Genomic DNA, 25,206 nt, shown 5'->3' on the forward strand with positions numbered 1-25,206 from the left:
CGCGCTGGGGCTGCCCACCTCGGCTCGGCCCGCCCGCAAGCCCGACCCCCCGGCCGCCCGGCCCGCCCCCAGCGGCGGAGCCCCGCCCCCTGCGCGCAGCTCCCCCCCGGGCCGCCGCCATCTTGGGAAGGTCTCGCGGGACAGACGCCGGGGCGGGGCCGCCGCTGGCCGACGCCCCGCGGACGCCATGACGAAGAGGTCGGGGAGCGTCGGGACTTCGCCCTCGGGCTTGAAGCAGGTGGTCTGGAGCGCAGGAGCCGAGTGGCTGCCTGGTTGTTGGCGGCTGCGAATCAGTCGCTGTTAGAGCCGAACTTAGTTACTGGTGGGCCCCATCTTAAGTAAGCCCCCAGACAGACTTAATGTATGCTGCTAATCCACTTTACAGAAAGAATGCAGAAAAGATTCCTGAAGTCGACGAATGTTGCTCCTCTCCTAGTAGGAACCGACCGAACACAGATAATGATCTATGAGTAAGGGCAGTTGACATGAGCAAACTCAAAACACGGTCCAGAAAGGCGCCTGCGGGGCAGAGGCGCGGGGCGCGGGGCGCTCGGATCCACCTGTGCCTTCCACAAATACCTGTTAAACCTGCGCTGATTTTTGCAGCTGGGCCGTGGGAAGACGCGGGAACGTTCCGCTCGCTTCCTCCCCTCCAAAGGCTTAGTCTCCGGGTTCCGGGTAGTCCGCTCCGTCCGGATCGTAAGAACTACAGAGAAGACTGGCCGCCCCCTCCCCTAGAACCGTGAACAGGAAGCCTGACTCCAGCACCTCCAGGGGAACAAACCGGGTTGGGTGAGGCCTAAAGTGGACTCAGTTTCTCTAAGGAAAAGGCGCACCCAGGAAGGCTCGGAGATGTCTGTTTACTTAGAGGGGGGAAAGTAAGTCACCGCGAGCGGCCCCTCTGTCTGGATCTCTTGAGGCGGGTTTTCAGAAATGCTACAGAGCGAGAAGAAATTTCAGCCCTCACGGGGGCCCTGAAGCTTCCTTAGCTCCACCCTAAAAAAAAAAAAAAATCAGTGTCCGAAAACTCCCCTCCTTTCTGGACTAGAGATCTTTCTTTTAAAATAAATTTTTGATTTTATCCAAGTAGTAAAGACACATAGTTCATACTCAGTGTACTGAGACTTCTTTGGAAACACACATTCTTCGTGTATGCCTTCCCCACCACTAAATCCTGCTTGCCCCGGCCAATCGCCTTTACCGCTCAAAGCAGTTTCTTCTGGTGGTTACCTCCATTTATTCTAAATAAGATACTTTAATGCTTTTTCTTGACTCAGCCATTTTAGACCCTCTATACGCTTGCTGTAACAGATGAGGATTTAACTTTTATGTTACCTTCCAACCTTTATTCTCCTAATATCATTAAATCATCACTTTTATATCAATACCTTTTATATCAATAGTTGTATCAATCAACAGTTTTTACACTATTGTGACTTTGTAAATGTTGACTGTAATGGATTATAATTATATTTGTTCCTTACACAGACTTTTTTTTTTGGCCTAGAGTTTCTGATTATACCTTGTTTTCCAGTTTTAGTATATGTGCTGCCGAAGCGAGCACTATACCTTGTTTTCCTTGTGGTGTCTTGATTATAATCAATACCCTTCCTTTCCCTATCCCACCCTCTTGTTACTGTATTCTATCAAGCCCTTTTTCTTAGCAATCTCCCTCCCTGAAGCCTGTATAAACCCCTCTCATCAGGCCTGGTTGCGTTGAGCCATGCCTGCCGTCGGGAAGTCTTCTGAAGGGTTCCCCTTGACCGCTCTCCTGGGCTCCATCTACCTCATCCCGGATCTCAAGTGTAATTCTTCTTTGTGTACTCCTTCCTTGTGCTGGAGCATATTCTCAGATAATTCTGAGCAATATATATGGGGCAAATTTTCTAAGTCCTTCTATGTCCAAAAATGTCAAAGTTTTAAACATCTATAACTTAATGCCAGCTTAGTTGGGTATAGAATTTTATGTTTAAAATAAAATTATTTTTCTTCAGAAGTATGAAAGTATTTATCCGTTGTCTTCTAGCATCCAGCAATGCTATTGATTCTTGTTCCATTGTAGGTGACCTATGTTTTTTTCTTCTTGGATATTTGTGGCGTTCTCTTGTGACATCTGGTATTTTTTTTTTTTAAAGATTTTATTTATTTATTTGAGAGAGAGAATGAGACAGAGAGAGAGCATGAGAGGGGGGGAGGGTCAGAGGGAGAAGCAGACTCCCCGCCGAGCAGGGAGCCCGATGCGGGACTCGATCCCGGGACTCCAGGATCATGACCCGAGCCGAAGGCAGTCGCCCAACCAACTGAGCCACCCAGGCGCCCCGACATCTGGTATTTTAAGGTATGGTGATAACACACCTTGGTAGGTCTATAGGGTGCTCTCTTTTTGTAACTAATTGTGCTCACAGTGAGTTTTGTGGTGAAACAATGGTGGTTTCATTTACATATAGAGATGAACATAGGATAATGAGATAGTCTGCATTCTCCTGGTATATAAAAAATTATTATAAAAAGCATTTGAGAGGTGCCTGGGTGGCTCAGTCTGTTAAGCCTTTGCCTTTGGCCCAGGTCATGATCCTGGGGTCCTGGGATTGAGCCCTGCTTCAGGCTCCCTGCTCATCGGAGAGCCTGCTTCTCCGTCTCTCTCTGCCCCTCCTCCCTGCTCATGCTCTCTCTCTCTCTCTCTCTCACTCTTGCTCTCTCTCAAATAAATAAATAAACTCTTTAAAAAAAAAAGCAATTGATATTTGTATGTTGATCCAGAAACCTCACTAAACTCTAATCACTTATCTATAGTTTTTTTTGATTTTCTACAAAAATAATGTGTGTCCAAATAATGTCATTTCTATGTCTTTCTTTTGAAACATTGTTTCTCTTTGTTGCCTCACTATGCAGGCTAGGATCTCCAGCAGAATTGCATGGAAGATAGGGTAGTGAGCATCCTTGTCTTCTTCCATTTTTATAGGGACTGTTTCAGTGTTTCACTACTAAGTCTCATTATGCAGATTTTTTTTTTTTTTGCAGATCCTTTTAACAGATTGAGGAAGTTCCCTCCCATACCTTGCTTATTTAGATTTATCTCTTATAATAATCCCCAAATCTTTATCTCCTGTGCAGATCTTTCACCAGAGGCTTATATCGGCACATTCACCTGTCTAACTTTGTATTCATTAACTTAACAAGTGTTTCTTGAGCACCTGCTATAAGCTAAAGGTGGGTTTTAGGGGCACCTGGTGGCTCAGTTGGTTGAGTGTCTGACTCTTGATTTCCGCTCAGGTCACAATCTCCGGGTCGTGAGATTGAGCCCCGTGTCAGGCTCTGTACTCCGGTGGAGTCTGCTTGAGATCTTTCTCTCCCTCTCCCTCTGCCCCTACCCCCACTCACTCCCTCTCTCTCTGTCTAAAATAAATATATAAATCTTTAAAAAATAAGGGTGGGGAACACCTGGGTGTCTCAGTCGGTTAAGCATCCAACTCTTGATTTCCACTCAGGTCATGATCTCAGGGTCATAAGATCGACCTCTGCATTGGGCTCCACTCAGCATGGAGTCTGCTTGGGATTCTCTCCCTCTCCTTCTACCCCTCCTGCTCATGTGCACTCTCTCTCTAAAATAAATAAATAAATAAAATATTTAATTAAAATAAATAAATAAGGTGATTTTTAAGACAAGGTCTGGGAGTAAACTAGGCAAATCAGGTCAGGTCCCTACTCTCATGGCACTGATATCCAGTAGGAGAGAACAGTGAGTAAAAAACTAAACAAATATTAAACAATTCAGCATTGGATTACAATAAGTGATATGACGGGAATAAATAGGGTGAGTGAATAACTCAAGCAAAAGGGTCTATACTAGATAAGGTAGTCGGGGAAGTCCTCTCTCAAGAGAAGGTATTTGGACTGAGATCTGCATTGCAAACAGGAGATGCCATTGAGGATTCTGGGGAAGAGCATTCCAGGCAGAGGAAGCAGCTCCTGTTAAGGCCCTGAGGTAGGTAAGAGGTCAGCGTGGGTGGGGTGGGTCCAGTGGAGCCCAGTGAAGAGGGGGCACAGGGGAGGCAGGCAGGGGCTATCTTGCTAGGGGCCTTGCTGACCACAACAAAGAGTCTGGATTAGCTCAGTTGCAGTGGAAGCCTGGGGGGGGCCGGGGGGGGGGCGGAGTGTGATCTAATTTACATGGTCTAAAGCTCCCTTGCTTATAGAAAAGAGAAGAGTTTTCTGGAAGACCAGTCAGAAGCATACTGCACAAGATGAGGCAAAAGATGGGATGGCTTGAACCAGGACAGGGGCAGGGATGGTAAAACAGACATGGGAAAGGGGATGGGGAAAGGGTTTGAGATACATTTTGGAAGTAAAATAGGAAGGGCTTGCTGACAGATTGAATGTGGGTGAATGGGAAAGATGATTCCTAGGTTTATGACTCCTGGAATAACTGGGTTGGTTTGAAAAAGGTGGAAGAGGAAATAGGTTTTGGTGTAGGGGTATCTACTTGGATGACTTCTTTTTTAGCTGTTACTAGACATCCAAACAGATGTTGAATTAGCAGACACATACCTACACCTGGTGGGAGAAGAAGAGAGAGAAGAGGCCAAAGCTACAGGTACACATGATGTGGGCTGAGAAGCGTGCACTGAACCTTAAACCTGGGCGCCCGTTGCTCACCTTGTTGGGAGAACCTTGGTAGAGCGCGCCGAGCACCGTAGGCTGAAGGCTGAGCGAGACACGAGGCCACCGGTCTCAGTGCCGAGGGCTTACACGCAGTTTGTGGTCATGAACTGAAAGTGGAGCCCATAGGTCCAGCTCAGTAACATTTTTTCTGGTAATGTTCAGCTGCTCGGGTGCACGTGGAGAAGGATGATCGCTGGGTGCGTCCGTCAGTAAATGGAGAGAGAGATGGAGACAGGCAAGTTTGTTGAGGGTGTGTGAGGAGAGTGACTATATCTTGCCTGAGTAGAGAAGGATGTGAAAACCAGAAGGAGCTGATGGGTAGTGAAAAAGTGATACAAATAATGGGGTCTTGATGAGGTTGAAGAATTGTGTGGTGCAGTCACTAAACCAAATGAGCTGGGAGGACAGGAAATGCTGGTCAGCGTGGGCGGCTTGGAATCCAGAATTCCGTTGTGATCTGTGAATGGCGCTGAGGCTGTGTCAGGTGAATGTGGGACAGGCTGGCTGGTGGAAGGAGGGAGGCAGTCAAGGAGGTGACAGGCAAGAGTACTGGATAGGTCATTGCCATGGGTCTTGAAGTCCCCAAGGACAAGGGCCGCAGGAGGATGGAGAGGCAGTCTGTGAGGCAGGAGCTAAAGTCACTGGTGAATGGATCCATCAGGGTCCGTCAGGACTGGCAGTGCAGGGAGTAATCCGTGGACCCGCCAGATGGCATTGACCTCAAAAGAGCTAGGGTTCAGGGAAAGGAAAGGAGAAACGTCTGGACAACAGTGATGGGAGTAGCAGAGGCTAGGCCCGCCAACACGGAGACTGGTGGAGTGCCGGCGAAACAGCCTTCCCTCGAGAGGGACACGAGGCCTCCGTACATGAGGCCCAGAGGTATAGGAGCACCCACAAGTACCTAGAACCACCCCAATCGAAGCTCAGTCCCTCCTCCCCAGACCTGCTCTGTCACGAGCAGTGGTGCTCACTCACCTGGGTCAGAAACAGGAAGGCCAGCCTTGGTGCCCCCCTCGCCCCTACAGCTGACCGATCACCAAGGGTTAGGGTTAGGGTTAGGCCTGGTCCTCTCATGAACACTCTCTGCTGCTGACCACACTTTTCTCCTTCTTCCAAAAGGTTAAGGGTTTGGGTTTTGTTTTTTACATCTCTGGGTCTTTACCTTTACTGTTGCGGTGGCCCAGAACATTCTTCACTGCTAGGCACCTGGAGAACTCCTGCTAAGTCATCTTTCAGTCACTGAAGGAAGCAATTTCCTCCAGAAAACCTTTCTCAATCTCAAAAGTAATCTTACTTCTCTGTTTCCTATTTCCAGCGTGTATTACATCTCCTATCCCAGCAGTCATCATGCAGTTTTGCATTGTTTTTTCTTTTCACTTGTCTGTAAGCCTTGCGGTGGCAGTTTTCTCCCCTGTTCTCAGAACTGAATGCAGTAATGCTGCATAGTAAGCACTCAATAAACATCTGTTGGATGATAAGTCGGCTCCATTAAGTTAACAACAGGATCCCCTTTCTATTAAGTTAATAGCAGGGTCATCCTTCAACATTACTCTAGGCCGATGCTTATTAAGTTCGCATTTGTATGCCTGGCACAGAGTGGTGTGCCAAGGTGTTCTTAAAGGTACAGAATAAGCCTCTCTTGGACTGTTAGTCTGGCTCATTTTTTTAGATAGAAAGTAAAAAGTACTTAAAGATAAATCTATAAATTTACAGGCTTATATTAGAAAGGAAGAAAGACTGAACACTTCATAAGCTAAGCATTTATTCTAAAAAGTTAGAAAAGCAAAATAAACCCAAAGAATGGTACTGAGGCAGCTAGACAGCCCGAGTACAAAACACATGGAGTTGGACCGACCCCTACCTCACGCCATCTACAAAAATGAACCCCAAATGGATCAGGCATGTAAAGATAAGGGGGGAGGCAGTCAAGGAGGTGAAGAACACTGAAGAAAACACTGAAGGAAATCTCTATCAAACTCTGAACAAACACTGAAGGAAATCTTTGTGATCTTTTATGAGACAACAGTTCCTAGACACCATGAGCACAAGCATCAAAAAAAATAAATTAAAAACTTTGTGCTTCACAGGACACCAAGAAGAAGGTGAGGGGCGCCTGGGTGGCTCAGTTGGTTAAGCGACTGCCTTCGGCTCAGGTCGTGATCCTGGAGTCCCGGGATCGAGTCCCGCATCGGGCTCCCTGCACAGCAGGGGGTCTGCTTCTCCCTCTGACCCTCTTCCCTCTCGCGCTCTCTGTCTCTCATTCTCTCTCTCAAATAAACAAATAAAATCTTTAAAAAAAAAAAAAAGAAGAAGGTGAAAAGAAAACCCCAAACATGGGAGAAAAATTTTACAAATCACATAGCCACTAAAGGACTCATATCTAGGATATGTAAAGAACTTCTACAACTCAATAAAAAGATAAATAACCCAATTTAAAATGAGCAAAAGATCTGAATAAGCATCTCTCCAAAGGAGACAGACAAATGGTCAATAAGCCCTTTGAAAAGAGCTCCACATTATTAGCCTTGAGGGAAATGCAAAACAGAGCCACGAGGACATACCGCCTCACATCCCCTCGACAGATAGAAAAGTACTAACGAACATTCCCAAGGATATGGGGAAACCGGAACCCTCATACGTGGTCGGCAGAAGTGTGAAAAGGTGCAGCACTCAGGCCAAGTCTCAAAGTTCAACATAGAATTTCCATACGACTCAGCAGCTCCACTCCTAGGTGTATACCCAACAGAAATGAAAACGTGTTCACACAAAAACTTGCACAGGAATGTTCATAGCATCATTGTTCGTAATAGTGAAAAGGTGGAAACAACTCAAATGTCCATCAACTAATGAGAGGATAAATACATGTGTTGGAATATTATACAGCCATAAAAAAGAACAAAGCATGATTATATGCTCCAACATGCATGAACCTGGAAAACATTATTCTAACTAAAAGAAGCCAGACACAAAAGGCCACATAGTATATGATTCCATTTACATGAAATACCCAGAAAGGGCAAATCCATAGAGAGAAAGTAAATGAGTTGCTGCCTAGGGATGGGGTTGGAGGGTGGGTATGGAGAGGAACAGCTAATGGGTACAGAATTCTTTTAAGAAAGATGACAATGTCTTTTTTTTTTTTAAAGATTTTATTTATTTATTTGAGAGAGAGAGAATGAGAGACAGAGAGCATGAGAGGGAGGAGGGTCAGAGGGAGAAGCAGACTCCCCGCCGAGCAGGGAGCCCGATGCGGGACTCGATCCCGGGACTCCAGGATCATGACCTGAGCCGAAGGCAGTTGCCCAACCAACTGAGCCACCCAGGTGCCCCGAAAGATGACAATGTCTTAAAAGTAATTGTGGTGATAGCTATACAACTCTGTGAATGTATTAACAACCCCTTGATTATGTATACTTTACATGGATAAATTGTATAGCATGTAAATTATACCTTAATAAAGCTGTTATAAAAAATATACCCAAAGAAATCAGAAAATAACAGAAACAAGAGTATGAGACAGAGAATGGAAACAATAGGAAAACCAGCAAAGAGAAATAACAAGGCCAAAAAACAGTGCTGACAAAGTCAACAAGACTCTGGCAAACTTGATCAAGAAAAGAGAAAGCAGGGGGGTGCCTGGGTGGTGTAGTCAGTTGAGCGTCTGACTCTTGGTTTTGGCTCAGGTCGTGATGTTCAGGGCCGTGGGATCGAGCCCTGCATTGGGCTCAGCACTCAGCGGGAGGTCTGCTTGGTATTCTCTCTCTCCCTCTCCCCCTGCCCTCCCCATTCTCTCTCTCTAAAATAAATAAATCTTAAAAAAGAAAGAAAGAAAGAAGAAAGCACAGATGAAATTAAGAATGAAAAGAAGCAAAACCACATGGATTAAAATGATAGCAAGAGAGGGATGCCTGGGTGACTCAGTTGGTTGAATGTCTGCCTGCAGCTCAGGTCATGATCCCGGGGTCCTGGGATCGAGTCCTGCATCAGGCTCCCTGCTCAGCGGGAAACCTGCTTCTCCCTCTGCCACTGCCCCTGCTTGTGCTCTCTCTCTCTCAAATAAATAAATAAAATCTTTTTAAAAAAATGGTAGCAAGAGAATTATGAACAATTCTGTATCAAAAATTTGAAAACTTAGATGGAATGGACAACTTCGTAGAAAAATATAATTTACCAAAAGTGACTCAAGAAGTAACAGAAGGCTGGGGCACCTGGGTGGCTCAGTTGGTGAGGCGTCTGCCTTCGGCTCAGGTCATGATCCCAGGGTCCTGGGATCGAGCCCCACGTCAGGCTCCTTGCTCAGCAGAGAGTCGGCTTCTCCCTCTCCCTCTGCTGGTCCCCCTGCTTGTGCTCTCTCTCTCTCTCTGTCTGTCAAGTAAATAAATAAAATCCTAAGAAAAAAAAAAGGTAACAGAAGGCCTAAATAATCCCATTGCTATTTTAAATAAGTGGAATTGGTAGTTAAATGTCTTCCTACAAAGAAAACCAGAGGCCCAGATGGTTTTATTGATACGTTTTACCAAATTTCAAAGATCAACTGATTCTAATCTTACACAAATGAAAGTAAGGGGCCAAGGGTACCTGTTATAAAATCAGCATAATCTTAATATCGAGACCTGATAAGGTCAGTCTGAGAAAGAACAATTGCAAATCAGTGTAAATCATGAACATAAATGCAAAACCTTAAAAAATTAGGGAACTGAATAGGGAAACATGTAAAAAACAGTACATTGTGTCTGAGATGGATTCGTCCAGGGCGTAAGGTTGGGTTACCATCAGGAAGTCAGTAAGTATAATCTGCCACATTAACAGATTAAGGGCAGGGTGGGGAGAAGCATGTAGGCACAGAACAAACATCTGATAGAATTGGACATGCACTTTTTATAAAGTCATAATCCACGAGAAATAGACAGGAACTTCCCCAACCTATTAAACGGCCACCACAGAAAACCCTCGCGTAAGAGCAGGAACAGGGGCAGCTGGGTGGCTCAGTCGGTGGAGCGTCTGACTCTTGGTTTTGGCGCCTGTCGTGATCTCAGGGTCGTGGGATCGAGCCCCGCGTCGGGCTCTGCGCTGAGCACGGAGCCTGCTTGAGATGCTCTCTCTGCTCCTCTCCCACCCTGCTTGTTTGCGCTCTCTCTCGCTCTTGCTCTCTCACGCAAGAATAAATAAAATCTTAAAAATAAAGTCTGCACAGAGTTCACGTTCTAGTGGGGCCTGACAGTCAGTAGACCTGTCAACCAAAACATCTTGCAGATACTAACAAGAGCTGTGAGGAAAATAAGATGGGGTATCGCCAATGGGCCTGGAGATGACCCTAGCTAAGGGGGTCACGGAGGGCTTCTCTGAGGCAGTGACATCTGAACTGGGACCAGAAGAGGAGGCAGCAGCGAGAAGTCCCAAGGCTGGTGGTGTAAGGCCATGAAGAAGGCTTGGGGCTGGGGCACGAGGAAGGAGGACAGGGGACACGGGACAGGGTCAGGAGTGGACTGTACTCTCCTTGCAGTGGAAAGTTTGGAGCAGTCTCTTCTTTTTCCAGAAGTTTGACTATAGAAGAGAAAAGAGGCAGGACAGGAGCTTGAGGAAGGAATCTGTATGCACAACCCCAAAGAAGACGGAGACTTTGTCCTCAGTTACTTGTGCCCCCACCTTAACCCCCACCCCCACCCCCAGCTGCTCTCCCGGGTTTGAGCGGCAAACCCATTTGTTTGTTTGTTTGTTTGATCACGACATAGACGCCTGCAGTTCCCCCTAAATGATAATTAGCTTCTTTACCCCTTAGTTCTTCCATGTGTAAAATGGCATGGAACCTATGTGCCTTCAGGAGGTGCTGAGTGTAAGGCCTCTGGGCCCCCAGAGAAGCTGTTTGCCAGGACTCCAAGCTTCCTGCAGGCTCCAGAGCAGCCCACCCACCCTCAGGGCCCTCCGGGATCCTCACAGTAACCCTGACGGTCCCATGGGACAGGGGAAGGGGCCTCCCAAGCTCCCGAGGAGGCAGAGAGAAATCCAGCGCAGGGAGTCAGGCTCGGCTCAGATTTGCCGCCGTCCTCCCAGAACACACACACTGTGGCCAGAAACGTGGTCCTGAGTCTCAGAGCCCGCTCAGATCTAGCTTCTGGAAAGCCTTACCGCCCCCCTCACCTGTCTCAGGTGTTTGCCAGCCTTAGCAACAGGGAAGGTGGTGCTTATCCCAGCAGGCACGCAGAGAATGAGGCAGCGTGCAGAGTGACTGAGCACAGCTGACCTTTTCAAGAAAGATGACCATCAGGGAGCTGAGAGACCGCGGCCGGTGGCTAGAAACTGGGGCCAATGGAGAAGTGTTTGTTGTTGGTTTTCGGCTGTGTTATCTCTTAGGATGAGGGAGCTGAGAATGAGCTGGATGCTGACAGCAAGGAGCCGGTGAAGGAGAGAGCAAAAGGGTGGCGGGCGGCGCAGGGTGCCCTGGAGGGGGGACAGGTGAGCTCACAGCACAAGCGGGGGGGCTTTACACGGGAAGGAGACAAGGTCTTCCTTCGGACCCAGGCGAAGAAGGAGCTGAAGTGCAAGCAGGTGGTTGTCCATGTGAGGCAGGAGGCGGGATCCCGGCTGTGGCTGCGATGGGGATGGGGTGCTGGTGGTTTAAGAACTAGAGACTGGTGGAGACAAGCTGACCAGGGAAGCAAGGAAGGCTGGATGGCCAGGCAGCCCGGGAGCACGGCTGACGCTGGATACGCGTGTAGCAGCCCCGGTGTGAGACTTTGCTCCGCGGGGCTCACCTGCCCAGATGCAGACACAGAAAAGATAGGGAATGACCGGGGGCCAGTGTGACAGATGGTCGCCCGCCCACGCGTGGGCATGACTCACCAGACACCCCAGTTACTGCAGACGTGAGTGGCCTTCACATCAGAACAGCCTGTTTTGTTGGCACTGTTCTTCCAGGTTGGTGGGGAAGCTCAGACCAGGCCTGAATGATTGAGTGATTGAGTGATTGATTGATTTTAAGGTAGGCTCCATGCCTAGTGTGGGGCCCACCGTGGGCCTCAAACTCACGCCCTGAGATCGAGACCTGAGCTGAGATCAAGAGCTGGATGCTCAGCCGACCGAGCCTCCAGGTGCCCCCAGACCAGGTTCTTTTTTTTTTTTTTTTTTAGAGAGAGAGAAGCAGAGGGAGAACCTAGCAGGGAGCCCAATGTGGGACTCGATCCCAGGACCCCGGGATCATGACCCGAGCCAAAGGCAGACGCTTAACCATCTGAGCCACCCAGGCGCCCCCAGACCAGGTTCTTTTAATGTGTGTGCACCTTCCACGATTGGGAACTTCACGACCCCATGAGGGGGTCGTGCCTCAGAAAGCTGTTGGTGCCCATATGGGATGTGCTTTCTGGGTAGCCCTCCAGCATCTTCTGAACCCACTTCTTCTTTTATGTTGGGGATTCCCCACCTCCCAGAGGTAGGTTCTGGGACCTGCCTGCCTGACCTCCTTTGCAGCCAGGCCCACGAAAGTTGGACCTGGCCACCCTCCAGAACTAAACTCAGGAGACAGCCATGAGGAAGGTGCCATCGGCCTCGCAGGACCCCTTTGTTGGCAGGGCTGGCAAGGTTCTCAGCATGAGCCACTGTGCAGATAGATGTCTAGTGGTGGACGGACCCACCTCCCGCCTGGGAGCAGCCCAGCTCTGTGATTGGCATATTCTCCCTAGCTCTGGAGAAGTGCTGTCCAAAAGACAGGGAGGGCGAGCCACAGAAGTAATTTTCAGTTGTTTAATAGCCACATTTAAAAAAATTTAAAAGGTGAGATCATTTTAATAGCATATTTGATTTAACCCCATATATCCTAAATGTTATTTCAACATGTACTCAATATTAAAAAATATCCGTGAGATCATTTGTATTATTTTTTACACTAAATCTTTGAAATTCAGTGTGTATTTAATGCATGAAGTACACCTGAATTCAGACTGGCCACGGTTTGGGGATTCCCATGGCCAGTGGCCACTGTATGATAGCAGATAGGGTGCCCATCAGTGGCCTCCCAGCATGACCGTCTGGCCATCCCAGGCATCCAGCAAGCTACCAAAAACTTTCCATAAGGTCCTCTCCTGTTCAAGTGCATTACAAGAAGTACTATGATTTACAGCTGACGACCATTTGGGGATGCTGACCACGAGGAAGAGGGACGTGTCCAGGGGCACAGACACGTCCTCCTTCCTGCTCACCGCGGATCCCCGAGGCCCGGAACGATGCCCGGTTCTGGCTGCTTAAATACGAGTTGCATGAATGAATGCGTGAATGTGGAAAACGTTCCTCCCTCGGTGAATCTCCCAGTATGAATTCTTGACCAAAGCTTCCTTTGACCAATTTCCTGGTGGTTACTAGACATCTTCATGCCTTTTCATGACCAGACCTGAGTACAGCAGCACATGTGGGCTTTGGGCAACGGTGCCTGCTGTGGGGGACGTAGCAGGAAATCACGGCTTCTCCCCCAAAGACCGGCTCTGGGAGCAGATGACGGAGGCCAGTGGCTCCCAGAGGGCTGGGGGTCTGACTCTGAAGGGGGACAAGGGACTGAAGCCAGGGGCCGTGGCCTGGGGCATTGGCATTTCATGCCACCTCTCAGGTCCACAGACGTGCTGTGGACACTGCAGTGGGCAGGAACGTCCGTCCGATGTGAACTAGAAAAATCACCCAGACTCCTGGAGTCTGTGCAGACCGCAGAAGCCCAAGGAGCAGCGGTGTGGCTCATCTCCCCGGCAGAGGGGCGTCCCGTGGGGCTCTGGGCTTCTGTCTGTTCAGGGCATGTGGAGCTATCTGCTGAGAAGCCGTACTTGGGCAGGAGCCACCGACCAGCAGTGCTGGGGCCAGAGGCCGGCTATGAAAAGCTGACCTTTTCCTCCCTGCCTGCCAACTGCACCTTCTCATCTCAGGAAAGGGAATGCAAGCTCACAGGATTACCGTGCGGGTTAAGTGTGAAAACACAGGTAAAACTCTGCACGGGGCTGGGCGCACCAGAGGTGCTCAGAAATTCCCTGCTGGCTTGGTCCCTGGAAGCCCAGCACAAGTGTTGTCTTCTGCATGAGCTCTCTCAATGCCTCACCCCCCCGCCGGACACAAAATCAACCGTTCCCTGGAATCCCAAGGCCCATTCTTGACAGCGGTAAACACACACACACACACACACACACACGAATAAAGGAAACGCACAGTTTGATGACCAGGAAGAGCCGTGAGCTGATTTCTTCACCGTTCAAACCTGAGGGCTGTGGCAGCTGAACTGAGCATCTCTAAACAAGAGCCCATTTTAAAAAATCATTTACTTCGAGGGGATCAGAGGAGGCTGATAGATAACGACCCCACTATATTCCCAACACAGTTAAACATTCTGTTAGCCTTTCAGACAATCACGCTTATTCATTCATTCACTTACTTCTTCCTCATTCATTCAGAGTGTGCAAATGAGGACAGGGCAGAGGTGAGAGGCCATCAGAACTGCCCTAACCCCAGACCTAAATCGTGCCCTTGAGAGGTTATCATTCCCGGGGCGCCTGGGTGGCTCAGTTGTTGAGCGTCTGCCTTTGGCTTGGGTCATGGTCCCGGGGTCCTGGGATCGAGCCCCGCATCGGGCTCCCTGCTCCGCGGGAAGCCTGCTTCTCCCTCTCCCACTCCCCCAGCTTGTGTTCCCTCTCTCGCTGTGTCTCTCTCTGTCAGGTTAATAAATAAAATCTTTTAAAAAAAAAAAAAAAAGAGGTTATCGTTCCCAAAGAAAACCAGGCCTAAAAGGTTCTGACCGATCACAATTTGTCCAGTTCTTCCGCAGGACTGGTCCGGAGTGGGAGCCCCCGCACAGTGCGTGGCTCTGGGCAGCGCGGGCTGAATCCCGGAACAGCAAGCTCACGTCCATCATCTCTGACAGGGTCCCCCAGACACTCCATGAGCGAAGACACCGCCCTCCAAAAAAGGCATCATGGCGCCTGGCTACCTTGAGGAGCTTCACTGTGGCCACTGTATGCTGATATAATTATATGATCAGAGCACGAACAGTGATTCTTCCAAAAGGAAGTGCGGCAGATGCTCCAAGCCCCCCTGGCTGATGGGGTGAGGCATGGCTTCAGCACCCCACATCCTCCCATCAGGGAGCTTCCTCCAGCTGCAGGCGGCCTGGCCAGCTTGGCAGAAACACGCCTTCCCAGCCCTGGCCATTCTCAGTGGTGGCTGGCAGGAGATGGGGTTTTCCCCGGCTCCTCACCCCTCAGGCAGGAGAACGCCCGGGGGCCCGTTCTACGCCAGCCCCAGAGGCCCCAGGATCAGCCCTGTTGCCCCCAGAGGTAGCCTGCCTGACATTGTTTTTCCTGGCTCGTGCCTTCTGCCTGTTCCCCACTTTACGCCCCAGTTTCAGGTATTCCTGAAAAATAAACCTCTGGCGTTCAAATCTTTGTCTCGGGTCTGCTTCGGGCAAATCCAAACGAAGATGGGGCATATCGCCAAATATCAACAAGGGCCCCTGGAAATCCAACTGATCCTCGTTATCAGAGACAGTCTCTCTCCTACCCCCATAAAATAATCCAGCCTCACGGTAAACTCTGAAGCCTTTTTTCCTCACTCTTCACGAACCTCGTGGGAGGAAAGGGGTCGGCAGGTCAAATTCAGTGCACACTTTATTACTTCTTTCCCTTAGTTTCGACTCTTTTAGGCAGAGACAGGATTTCACATCTGAAGTTGGGGGTGAGCGTTGAGTGCACACTGATAGGGGCGCTGTTGTCCACGCCACGAAGTTCGTTGTTGGCTTATAACTTCTTTTTTTTTTTTTTTTTTAAGATTTTGTTTATTTTTATTTATTTGACAGAGAGAGAGAAACAGCATGAGAGGGGATAGGGTCAGAGGGAGAAGCAGGCTCCCCGCTGAGCCGGAGCCAGATGTGGGACTCGATCCCGGGACTCCGGGATCATGACCTGAGCCGAAGGCAGTCGCTCAACCAACTGAGCCACCCAGGCGCCCGGCTTATAACTTCCTACTGTGGAAAATCCCGAACATAAACAAAAGTAAACACAATAGGATGATGAGCCCCTACGTGCCCGGCAGCAGGTTTGGCAACGATCAGCTCATAGCCAACATTTATTTCGTCTGTATCCCAGCCACCTCTCCCCTCTCCACCTCAAATCACCTTGGAGCAAAACCCAAATACCTTATTTCACCGGTAGTATTCCGTATCTCTAAAACATAAGGACTCTTTTTTTATAAGCATAAGCATAACATCTTTATCGTATCTAAAAATAATAGTTCCTTAGCATCACCAAATAATCGGTCAGTGTTCAAACATCCCCAACTCTCTCATTATCATTACTACTACTTATAGTTTCTCATTGTTACTATGTAAAACTATAAACTATTGGGGCGCCTGGGTGGCTCAGTCGGTCGAATGTCTGCCTTCCACTCAGGTCACGATCCGGGGGTCCTGGGATCAAGCCCCGCATCGGGCTCCCCGCTCAGTGTCCCCACCGCTTCTCCCTCTCCCTCTGCCCCTCTCCCTGCTTGTGCGCGTGCGCACGCTCTCTTAAGTAAATAAATAAAATCTTAAAAAAATAAAATAAGACTGTAAACTGCTAGTTTACAGTTTGCTGAATTATAATCTAAATAAGGTGCATCTCTTCTGACTGGTTACATGTCTCTCAAGTCTTCTTCAGTTGATAGGCTGCCCTCCCTCTTTTTGTCTTTCCTTGCAAGTTACTTGTTGAGGAAATGTGGTCATTTGTTCCTATGAAACTTCCTGAGGTCTGGGTCTCACTGATCGTGTCATCATGGTATCATTTCACACGTTCTCCTGTTCCTCTGTGTTCCCTAAAGTGGTGATCAGATCTAGAGATTTGATCAGATTGGGGTTTAAGTTTGTTCTGAGACTTCTTCATGTGTGGTATTGGGGACTTTCATCAGGAGGCACACAGGCTGATTTTCTTTATTTTCTAGTTTCTAATTTGATTAAAAGAAAGCTGTGACAGTCCCATCGTCATGGGACAGAGAACCGTGACTCACCTTTTGTAACTTCTGTGGCTGACTGGGCAGGTGCTTCTGCGCTGCAGTCTAGCCTGTCCCTGACAGCTACAGGGTTTTCCTGCTGGGTCAGAGAGAGGGCAATGTCAGAATGGGACAGGGGCCGGCGAGGGGACCGCTTCCGCCATCCCTCTCACCTGCCCTGGCTTACGCTGTGAGGACGCCGCTCCAAAGCCAGGGTGAGGCTCGGCTGGCTAACCACGGGTAAGTGGTTCAATTTCTTTGAGCCTCAGTTTGCTCAACTGTGAACTGCTATAAATAATAATCTTTCCCAAACAAGGTTTATAGTGGACCTCGTTAATGTCGTGGTCACCCAGCATCTCTTGAGAATCCGTGCTCTATGTGCCAAGACAATTTCCCAGGCTCCTACTTGCTCCCTTCGGACCCCTGGCTTCTGGGAGCAGACTCAGCAGGAATGTCCATCAACCACCTGCATCAGAACACCCCGGGGGCACCTGGGAACATGCAGCCCACCCAAGCCCCTGGAGAGGGACTGTGTCAGGGAGCCAGGGCCGACCTAGGACAGAAACACAGGCCCTCCGATTCTAAAACCAGGCAGAAAGGAGAGAGAATGCGGGGCAGGAAACAAGTCTGGCTTTGACTCTCCTAATTTTTATTGTCATCTCCGTCTGGTTCCCATCAGTGAAAGAAAAGCAAAGCCCAGGACTGGCCCCGGCAGGGGCCTGTGGAGGGAGGTGGGGCCTCTGAGAGTAGTCTGAAGCTCAGGTTTCTTCCTCTTGCCTCCCGGGGAGGCTCAGTGCGCAGGGCACCTCAGGCCTCCCAGCTTCCCGCAGAGACATCCTCTGTTAGAGGAAGGAGCTGGGTGGGTCAGGAGAGCTGCCTCCTTTGAATGGCTTAGGGAGGAGCGAGGGAGGGCCCGGGGCGACCTGTAAAGGGGGCAGAGCCTAATCCTGCAGGGAGGGAGCCACAGGGAGGCCAGGACCTCCGTCAAAGGGGACCTCCCTCTGCCCCACAGGACCTGTTAGCCTGCTGTCTTTAGCTCCTCCCCAGGGCCAGCCCAGGGCCTCTCGGGCAGAGGCAGGTGGGCAGAGAGGTGGTGGGAGGGAAGACGCTGCTCAGCCCTGGGGAACTGACATCTGCAGGAGATGGCCGGCTTCTCAGGCCAGGAAGGCAGACTGTAGGTCCACCGCTCAGGAGCCAGAGCGCCCTGTCCCTCAGCTGATACGTGCTGCATCCCGGTCTCCTCAAGGCCATTCTGTACTGTCCCCCAGTACTTACTCGGTTGCTTAGCTTCAGATTTAGGAATAGTGCAGGAATCATTATCTGGTCCCAAACTCCCACCGTATAGACAGGAACCTGGGGTCTGGAAGAGACAGGGCCTACCCTGGGCCGTGCAGTATTACGTGCTCATCACCTTCTGTCACGCACGCTGTGATAGAAAAGTAACCTACTTGTTAAATTATTTTACACACACATACACGACACACATATATGAAATATGAATTTCTCATATTTTGCTTAATTTGATAGTATTTCACAAAATACTAAAGGAAATCTCTTTCCCATTGCTATCTCTCAGCACCCGCTAGGACCCAGGCTGTTTCTTATTTATCCCTCCAGGGATATTTGATACGTAGCAAACAGTTACTTTTATTTGTTTGTTTGACCTACTCTGACAATTACTTGTTTTTATTTTTTAAATTTATTTTATTTTCAAAGGGAAAAACAGACAATTTAAATACAAGTCTAAACAGAATTACTCTGTCAAAGGCAGCAATAATGCCAAAATGTGTTGTCACTTCCAGATACCCACCAGCATCTTCTGACTCTTCTCTCAGTGAAAAAAGGGGGTCTGACATTTTATTCATATACATCCTTCTTATCTGCAATGTGATCCATAATTTCTTGTGGACACATTAACTTCTCTGCATCTGTATCAGGAATTTCAGACCCCAATTCATCCTCCACGGCCATGACAATCTCCACTTGGTCCAAACTGTCTAAGCCCAGGTCTTTCACAAAGTGGGAATTGACCGAGAGCTTTTCTGGGTCAGTCTTGTCATAGAGTTTCAGGACATAAAGAACGCGGTCATGATTCCCTCTAACGTCAAAGGGGGTGCATCACGATCCTGGCGGTACCGCTGTGTGCCTGGAAACTGCGGGAGCGCCGAGGCTGGCCGTAGGGCCCCAGGCCTCGTCCTGCCCCTGCAGGGCACCGGGTGATGCTGAGTGGCCGGCGTGGGGACCCGGGGCAGCGGCGCGAGGGCTGTGGGCAGTGAGTGGACACCAGCGGAAAGGACACGAGCCGCCCTGGCTACGCCAACCCAGGATGCATTGCCATGGTTCCTTTTTTTTAAAGCACAAACTTTGGGGGTCCCCGGGTGGCTCAGTCGTTAAGCGTCTGCCTTCGGCTCAGGTCATGATCCCAGGGTCCTGGGCTCGAGCCCCGCGTCGGGCTCCCTGCTCCATGGGAAGCCTGCTTCTCCCCCTTCCGTTCCCCCTGCTTGTGTTCCCTCTCTCACTGTGTCTCTCTCTGTCAAATAAATAAATAAAAGCTTTAAAAATAAATAAATAAATAAAATCTAGGGAAAAAAAGCACGAACTTTGTGTGCTGGACCCGCTGCTCTGTGCTTTTGTTTTGCACATAACAAATCTTTCTTTTTTTTTAAAGATTTTATTTATTTATTTGAGACAGAGAGAATGAGATACAGAGAGCATGAGAGGGAGGAGGGTCAGAGGGAGAAGCAGACTCCCTGCCGAGCAGGGAGCCCGATGCGGGACTCGATCCAGGGACTCCAGGATCATGACCTGAGCCGAAGGCAGTCGCTTAACCAACTGAGCCACCCAGGCGCCCTGCACATAACAAATCTTGATTATATCATTTAATTTTGATACCTCCCAGCCTCATTCTTTTTAATAATACATAATATTTATTTTTTTTTTAAGATTTTATTTATTTATTTGACAGAGAGAGACAGCGAGAGAGGGAACACAAGCAGGGGGAGTGGGAGAGGGAGAAGCAGGCTTCCTGCTGAGCAGGGAGCCCGATACAGGACTCAATCCCAGGACCCTGGAATCACGACCTGAGCCGAAGGCAGACACCCAACCGACTGAGCCACCCAGGCACCCCAAGACCATGTCATCTTATTTAAAAATTCAGATTCTTTTTTTTTTTTTAATTTTATTTATTTATTCGTGAGACACAGAGAGACAGAGAGAGAAAGAGAGAGAGAGAGAGGCAGGCTATGCGGCACTCGATCCCAGGACCCCGGGATCATGACCTGAGCTGAAGGCAGACGCTTAACGACTGAGCCACCCAGGCGCCCCAATAATACATAATATTTAATTGTATGACTGGAGCACAATTTATTTGACTAGCCTCCTATTTAGGTTCTGAACTTGAGAAAAACGGTTCCGTGAAGATCCTCATGCAGACGGTGTATGTCTTTGGGCACCTGTATACATTCGGGGTGAATTTCTGGAATTTGGAATTGGAATTGGAATTGGACAGAATTTATGTGTTTGATCGAAATCACCATATGCCCTCCAAAGGGCTGTACCGGTAACTCCCCACTAATAACGTGTGGTGGAGCCTGTTTTCAGACCCCCGTGCATTCACTTCTGTTGTTTTTTGCTTTGCCAACCTGATAGGTGAAAAATGGTACCTTGTCGTTTTAATTTACATTTCTTATATTATGGATGAGGCTGAGCATCTAAGATAGAAACCCAGAGGACAGTTTTATGCATGGAGTCGGGTCTGGCCCCCACCCCAGACTGCGCCACTGTGCTCCCCCTCCCCCGCCCCAGCGGATGCGAGGTAGCTGAGCAGCCTGGCCCTCTCTCAGCCCTCCCGAGAGCCAGCTTCCCCGCCCCCTCACCCGGGATGAGTAACAGTTTCTCCAGGGTGCCTGAAGAGGCTTGCTTTATTCAGGCACCCTGGTTTGTCCCGCTCTTCTGTCCCCGAGGGCTGGGACTTGGCCTCAGATGCAAAGGAGGGATTTGCAGCAGGGGAGTGGTGAGATGAGACCTGCTTTTATGGGAAGTAGAGCTGGGGTAGATACGGGGTGGGGAGGAGGCTGCAGCAGTTCGGGTGAGCCAAGCAGTGGGGCCTGGGGACACAGAGCCTGAGATACATCAGAGGTGGCCATGCAGGACTGATGGGGGGAGGTGGAGGAGGGAGAGAGGCAGTCAGGGGAGAGGAAGTGAGGGCGGAAGACGAGTGAGCTGGAGTTTGCTTGTGGGATGGACGGAGGAGATGAGGAAATGTTTGTGGGGTGAATGTCTTCCTAGTGGCCACAGGACTGGAGTGGTCACATGGCCAACTGAGGGATGATTAACTTGGCCGGTCTGGGCACAGCAGGTTAAAGCATCTCTGGGGTGTGTCCTGCTCCTGGTTTCCTGGAGAACAGTGAACACAGAGTAGCTTTACTCCTGACCAACCACCCTGGTCTCGCTGCTTCTGTGGCACCTCCTCCCATCCCTCTGGCTCAGGGAAGCGTGGACTGGGGAGTGGGCTGCTGACCTGGTGGCCAGACCAGCTGGAGCTGGAGAAAGAGCAGTGAATTGGAAGCGGGGGACGGGGGACGGGGGGGACGGGGAGACGGGGCTCCACTGACCTCAGGCTCCAATCAGGATTCTAGGATGTGTTTGCTGCTCGCCTGAGAGCAGAGGGTGGCCAACCAGACCTGGAGGCCGTTGCCCATTCCAGGTCTCTGTGTTCTAGATCCTTCTCTGACTTTGGCCCATGTTTCTTTCAGCCGCCACTTCTCCCACAGTCCCAGTCCCAAATGAAGGAGCACCGATGATAAGCACCTTAGTCTCTCTGGTAGGGCTGACAGATCAATTGCAATTTCAGATCATGAATAATCTGTTAGTATAAGTATATCCCAAATATTTCATGGGACATATTTATACCTTTTAAAAAGTGGCTTCTCTGAAATTCAACTTTAATTGGGTGTCCTTTTCTGAAATGTGCCAGCTCTGACAACCATGCCAGCCCTCCCACAGCAGGGGGGAGACAGACCCCTGCCTGACCACTCACAGGCCTGGTCCTCTAGAGGAACCGCCACCTCACGGGAGCGCCCAGGGCTTCACGTCCTCGGGTCCCACGACCACACTCCGCGGGGGGCCTTCACGCCCCTTTCTGGGGGGAGTCTCGCCCCTCGCCCCTCCTCTCCAGATTCCAAGCTCCTGGCCAGCACCCACTCGGATTGGGGCCTCAGGGCCAGGTTTCCAACTGCCACTGAGGCAGGAGGAGAAGGTGAACCATCTGAGGCCCCGCGTGGAACAGACAGGAGGTGGCACTGGGGCATTCAAGGTGATTTGGAAAGCCAGCCGCTCTGGGTAGAGACCTGCCCCCTCCCCAGATCTGAGCTCCTGGGTTAGAGACCCAGACCTGCCCTTTCCCCCCATCCGCACTCCTGGGGTAGAGACCTGCACCCCCTCCCACCGTCCCTGCTGCAGGGGTAGAGACCCACGCCCCTCACCCTCCATCCACACTCCGGGTATAGAGGCCCAGGCCTGTCCCCTCCCTTCTCCACCCCCTTTCACACTCCTGGGGTAGAGGCTCCCAGCCACCCACAAAGGGTGGGGTCACGGCTACACCTGGGACACCCCAGGGGGCAATCCCCCAGCGGGCAACACTTCATGGCATGTTAGGGATGCATGGGAAGGCCTGAGAAATCCGGTCAAAATGAGACTTAAGTAAATTGAACCTTATTTTCAGATCCTTTACCTCAATGTCTCACCTGCAGTTGGCGGAGGCTGCTGAATAGTTGAGTTTTGAGTTTTGCTTCTCCTTTTAATGTGTCACAGGCAGCTGGGGGTGGGGTGGGGGGTACTTCAGGCCACCAGGAACCCAGGAACTTTACTGAAAAGCTATAGACAAGCAAGCGAAGCCATGTGGCTGTGCATCATCTTCCCGCACAATCTCTGTTTGGTAACTTTGCCTTCTTATCCCGTTCTGTCCTCTAAGTGGCCCCGTGGGAAGGTGCATGAGGACACTGGAATGACCACAAGTTTCAGTTTTATTTCAAAGCTGCTGCAAAGGGAGATGCTTTGGAAAGATTCAGTCGAAGGATGTCCTCTGAGTAGAAATTTTTAATATGGAAAAAACAATGAGATAATCATTGTCAGACTGGATGTTAAAAATCTGGGTAAGCATCATTGGCCTCTTTCCAGAAGGAAGGCTAGAGTTGTGCATAGCTCTAACTTCCAGAGGAAGTCTTCATCTCAATAAAGCCTACTTAAAACCACCCAGGTCCTCTGATCAGGAATGCTAATAAGGGAAGGGTCAAGGACTTTCATCAGGCGCAAAGTTCTGCCCCAGGTGAGGCGTGGGACGATTTGCACAGTGAGACCGGGTCCTCTGGGTCTCATCTGTAAGAGGTGCCCTGGGGCCAAGGAGCCACTGGACTACTGTGCAGAGCAGTGGGGAGTGGAGTTGGGACCAGCGTACCGCGCTGGGAAGCATCCATGCACAGCCCACTCCGTAACCCGCACCTGCACTCCTCAGCAACACCCAAGGCAACAGAGTGCGTAGGGCCACCAAAGGACATGCACAGCATGCATCCCCAGCGCCCCCGGGCACCCTACCCCACCCAGGCCCTCACCGCCCCACGCCGCCCAGCACCCCACCACCAGCCGCTGGCTGCAGGGCTCCCCTCACATGAGTGGAGGAAGAGCAGGCCGGAAAGGCAAGCTTTCCATACCTGCGGACACCACCTGGCCAAGCTCAGAACTGTGCACTTTGTTTCTGCAGCTTTCTAGCTGGTCAGACAGGCTTCTTCTCTTCTGGGGTGAGCCCCTTGAGTCTTCGAGAACCCCATCCGCCTCCCAGACATGCCTGCATCTCTGGTTTGTGGGGTCCAGCACGCAGCAGTTCCGGCCTCCAGAGCTGGCCTCCTAGGAGTGCTGTGGGGTCAGCGCTTGGGGTCCCCCAGCGAGGAACAGGGACTGGTGAGGTGGGGCTTTCTCTCAGGTGCTTCTGTCTGTAGATGAGGCAGGTGGTTTCAGGAGGTCGCCAGCTACGATCCCTGGGACTTTAAGACAGAGGCAGGACCCTCTCTAGGGACCCTGTGGAGAAAATAGCCACTGAGACCTGGAGACCTACTGCCCCACCTGCAGCAGACGCTGGAGACATGCGAGGCCATTTCTGGTCGCTGCAGTGACGTGGGGTGCCCCAACATTTTGCGCCTGTTAGAGTTCTGGGACCAGTGGGGTTGGGAGCTGGTCCCATCCAGGAATTGTCCCCACCCAAACACAATAATGACCCTCTGAGAAGCACCTGTAGGATTGAATGAAATGCCTTCCAAGGGACTTTTCAGTTGTAAGTGACTGTCATTTTAACACGCAGTGCACGTGATATATGGAATACTGGCAAAATAACACCCGGAAAGGAGGATTCAGGTGTAGGCACACCCAGGTGTGTTCGTACACATCCAGGCACACAGGAGTGCACACAGGAATGCACACGGCTTGTGCACACAAACACTTACATTTACACGCAGGAACGAGTGGCAAGCAATCCTCTGGGAGAACCTTCGCCAGTAATGGACATAGTGAGCTAAGCAGGGAAAGGGCCAGGGCGGGGCGGGGGGAGAAGGGAAGGAGGAGAGAGGAGGGAGTCGTGGGGACAAGGTGAGTGGAGAGATTGGCCTGCATTTGGAGACACCAAGAGGCATAGTAGCCCCACTTTCCTTTCTGGAAACTCAGTCTCTCCCTGGCCAGCTAGAATCAAGCCTCTCTCTGGGCCTCTGCCCACCAGCAAACGTATTTGGAGCCCAGAAAATGCCATTTGTTTTGAGTGATGGAGTCAGCTGGTAGCTGGCGGGCACTGGTCCCTTGGGTTGATTTAGACCACTAAGGATGCGTGCAGGCAGAGGGGTGAAGGGTGCTTCTGCTGGTCTTGAGTATCCTCTTCCTGGACCACTGGCTCTGCCCTGATCTTACCTACCCCCTGCTGACAGCCTGCCCCCCCCCCCCCCGCCCTCTGGCTTCCTCCCACTCACTACCCTCCTTGACCGTGATTCCCACCCACCTGAGGATTCAGCTGTATCCCATGAACACCTGACCCAGCAACCTGTCCCCCAGGTTTCTAGGTTTGTCTTGGGCCATTTGTGTGATCCATGCTGGACAAAGTTCCCATGCTCATGGGCACAGAGGCAGGATGGGGCTCAGAAGACCTGAGGCAGAGAGAAGGTGTTTGTAATTAACAGCCTAGGACACAATTTTGGGAATAATTAACACGTGGGTATTTTTTTTAAAGCATCACATTTAAAAAATCACCACTTACAGTTCTATGTTCTGCTTCAACCTCAAGAACAGCCCCAAACACATGGATGTGTTCATGCACATCCAGGCCCACATCAGTGTGCACAGGCACAGACAGACACCAGTGGGGCTGTGCTCGCATCGCAGGTGCACGTGGACGGGGGTCGTGGATGCATTGCAGGTGCACGTGGACGGGGGTCGTGGATGCACCGCAGGTGCACGTGGACGGGGGCTGTGCACACATCACAGGTGCACGTGGACGGGGTCGTGGACGCATCACAGGTGCACGTGGAC

The 25,206-nt window shown here is 50.4% G+C and overlaps 1 pseudogene; it reads right to left on the bottom strand.

Annotated features, from left to right (window-relative positions):
- Positions 1 to 18,501: 18,501 nt before the first annotated feature.
- Positions 18,502 to 23,828, bottom strand: LOC110584508 (annotated as a pseudogene).
- Positions 23,829 to 25,206: the final 1,378 nt, after the last annotated feature.

The sequence above is a fragment of the Neomonachus schauinslandi genome, chromosome 15 (genome assembly GCF_002201575.2).
Source record: "Neomonachus schauinslandi chromosome 15, ASM220157v2, whole genome shotgun sequence".
In the NCBI taxonomy this organism is placed as follows: Eukaryota; Metazoa; Chordata; class Mammalia; order Carnivora; family Phocidae; genus Neomonachus; species Neomonachus schauinslandi.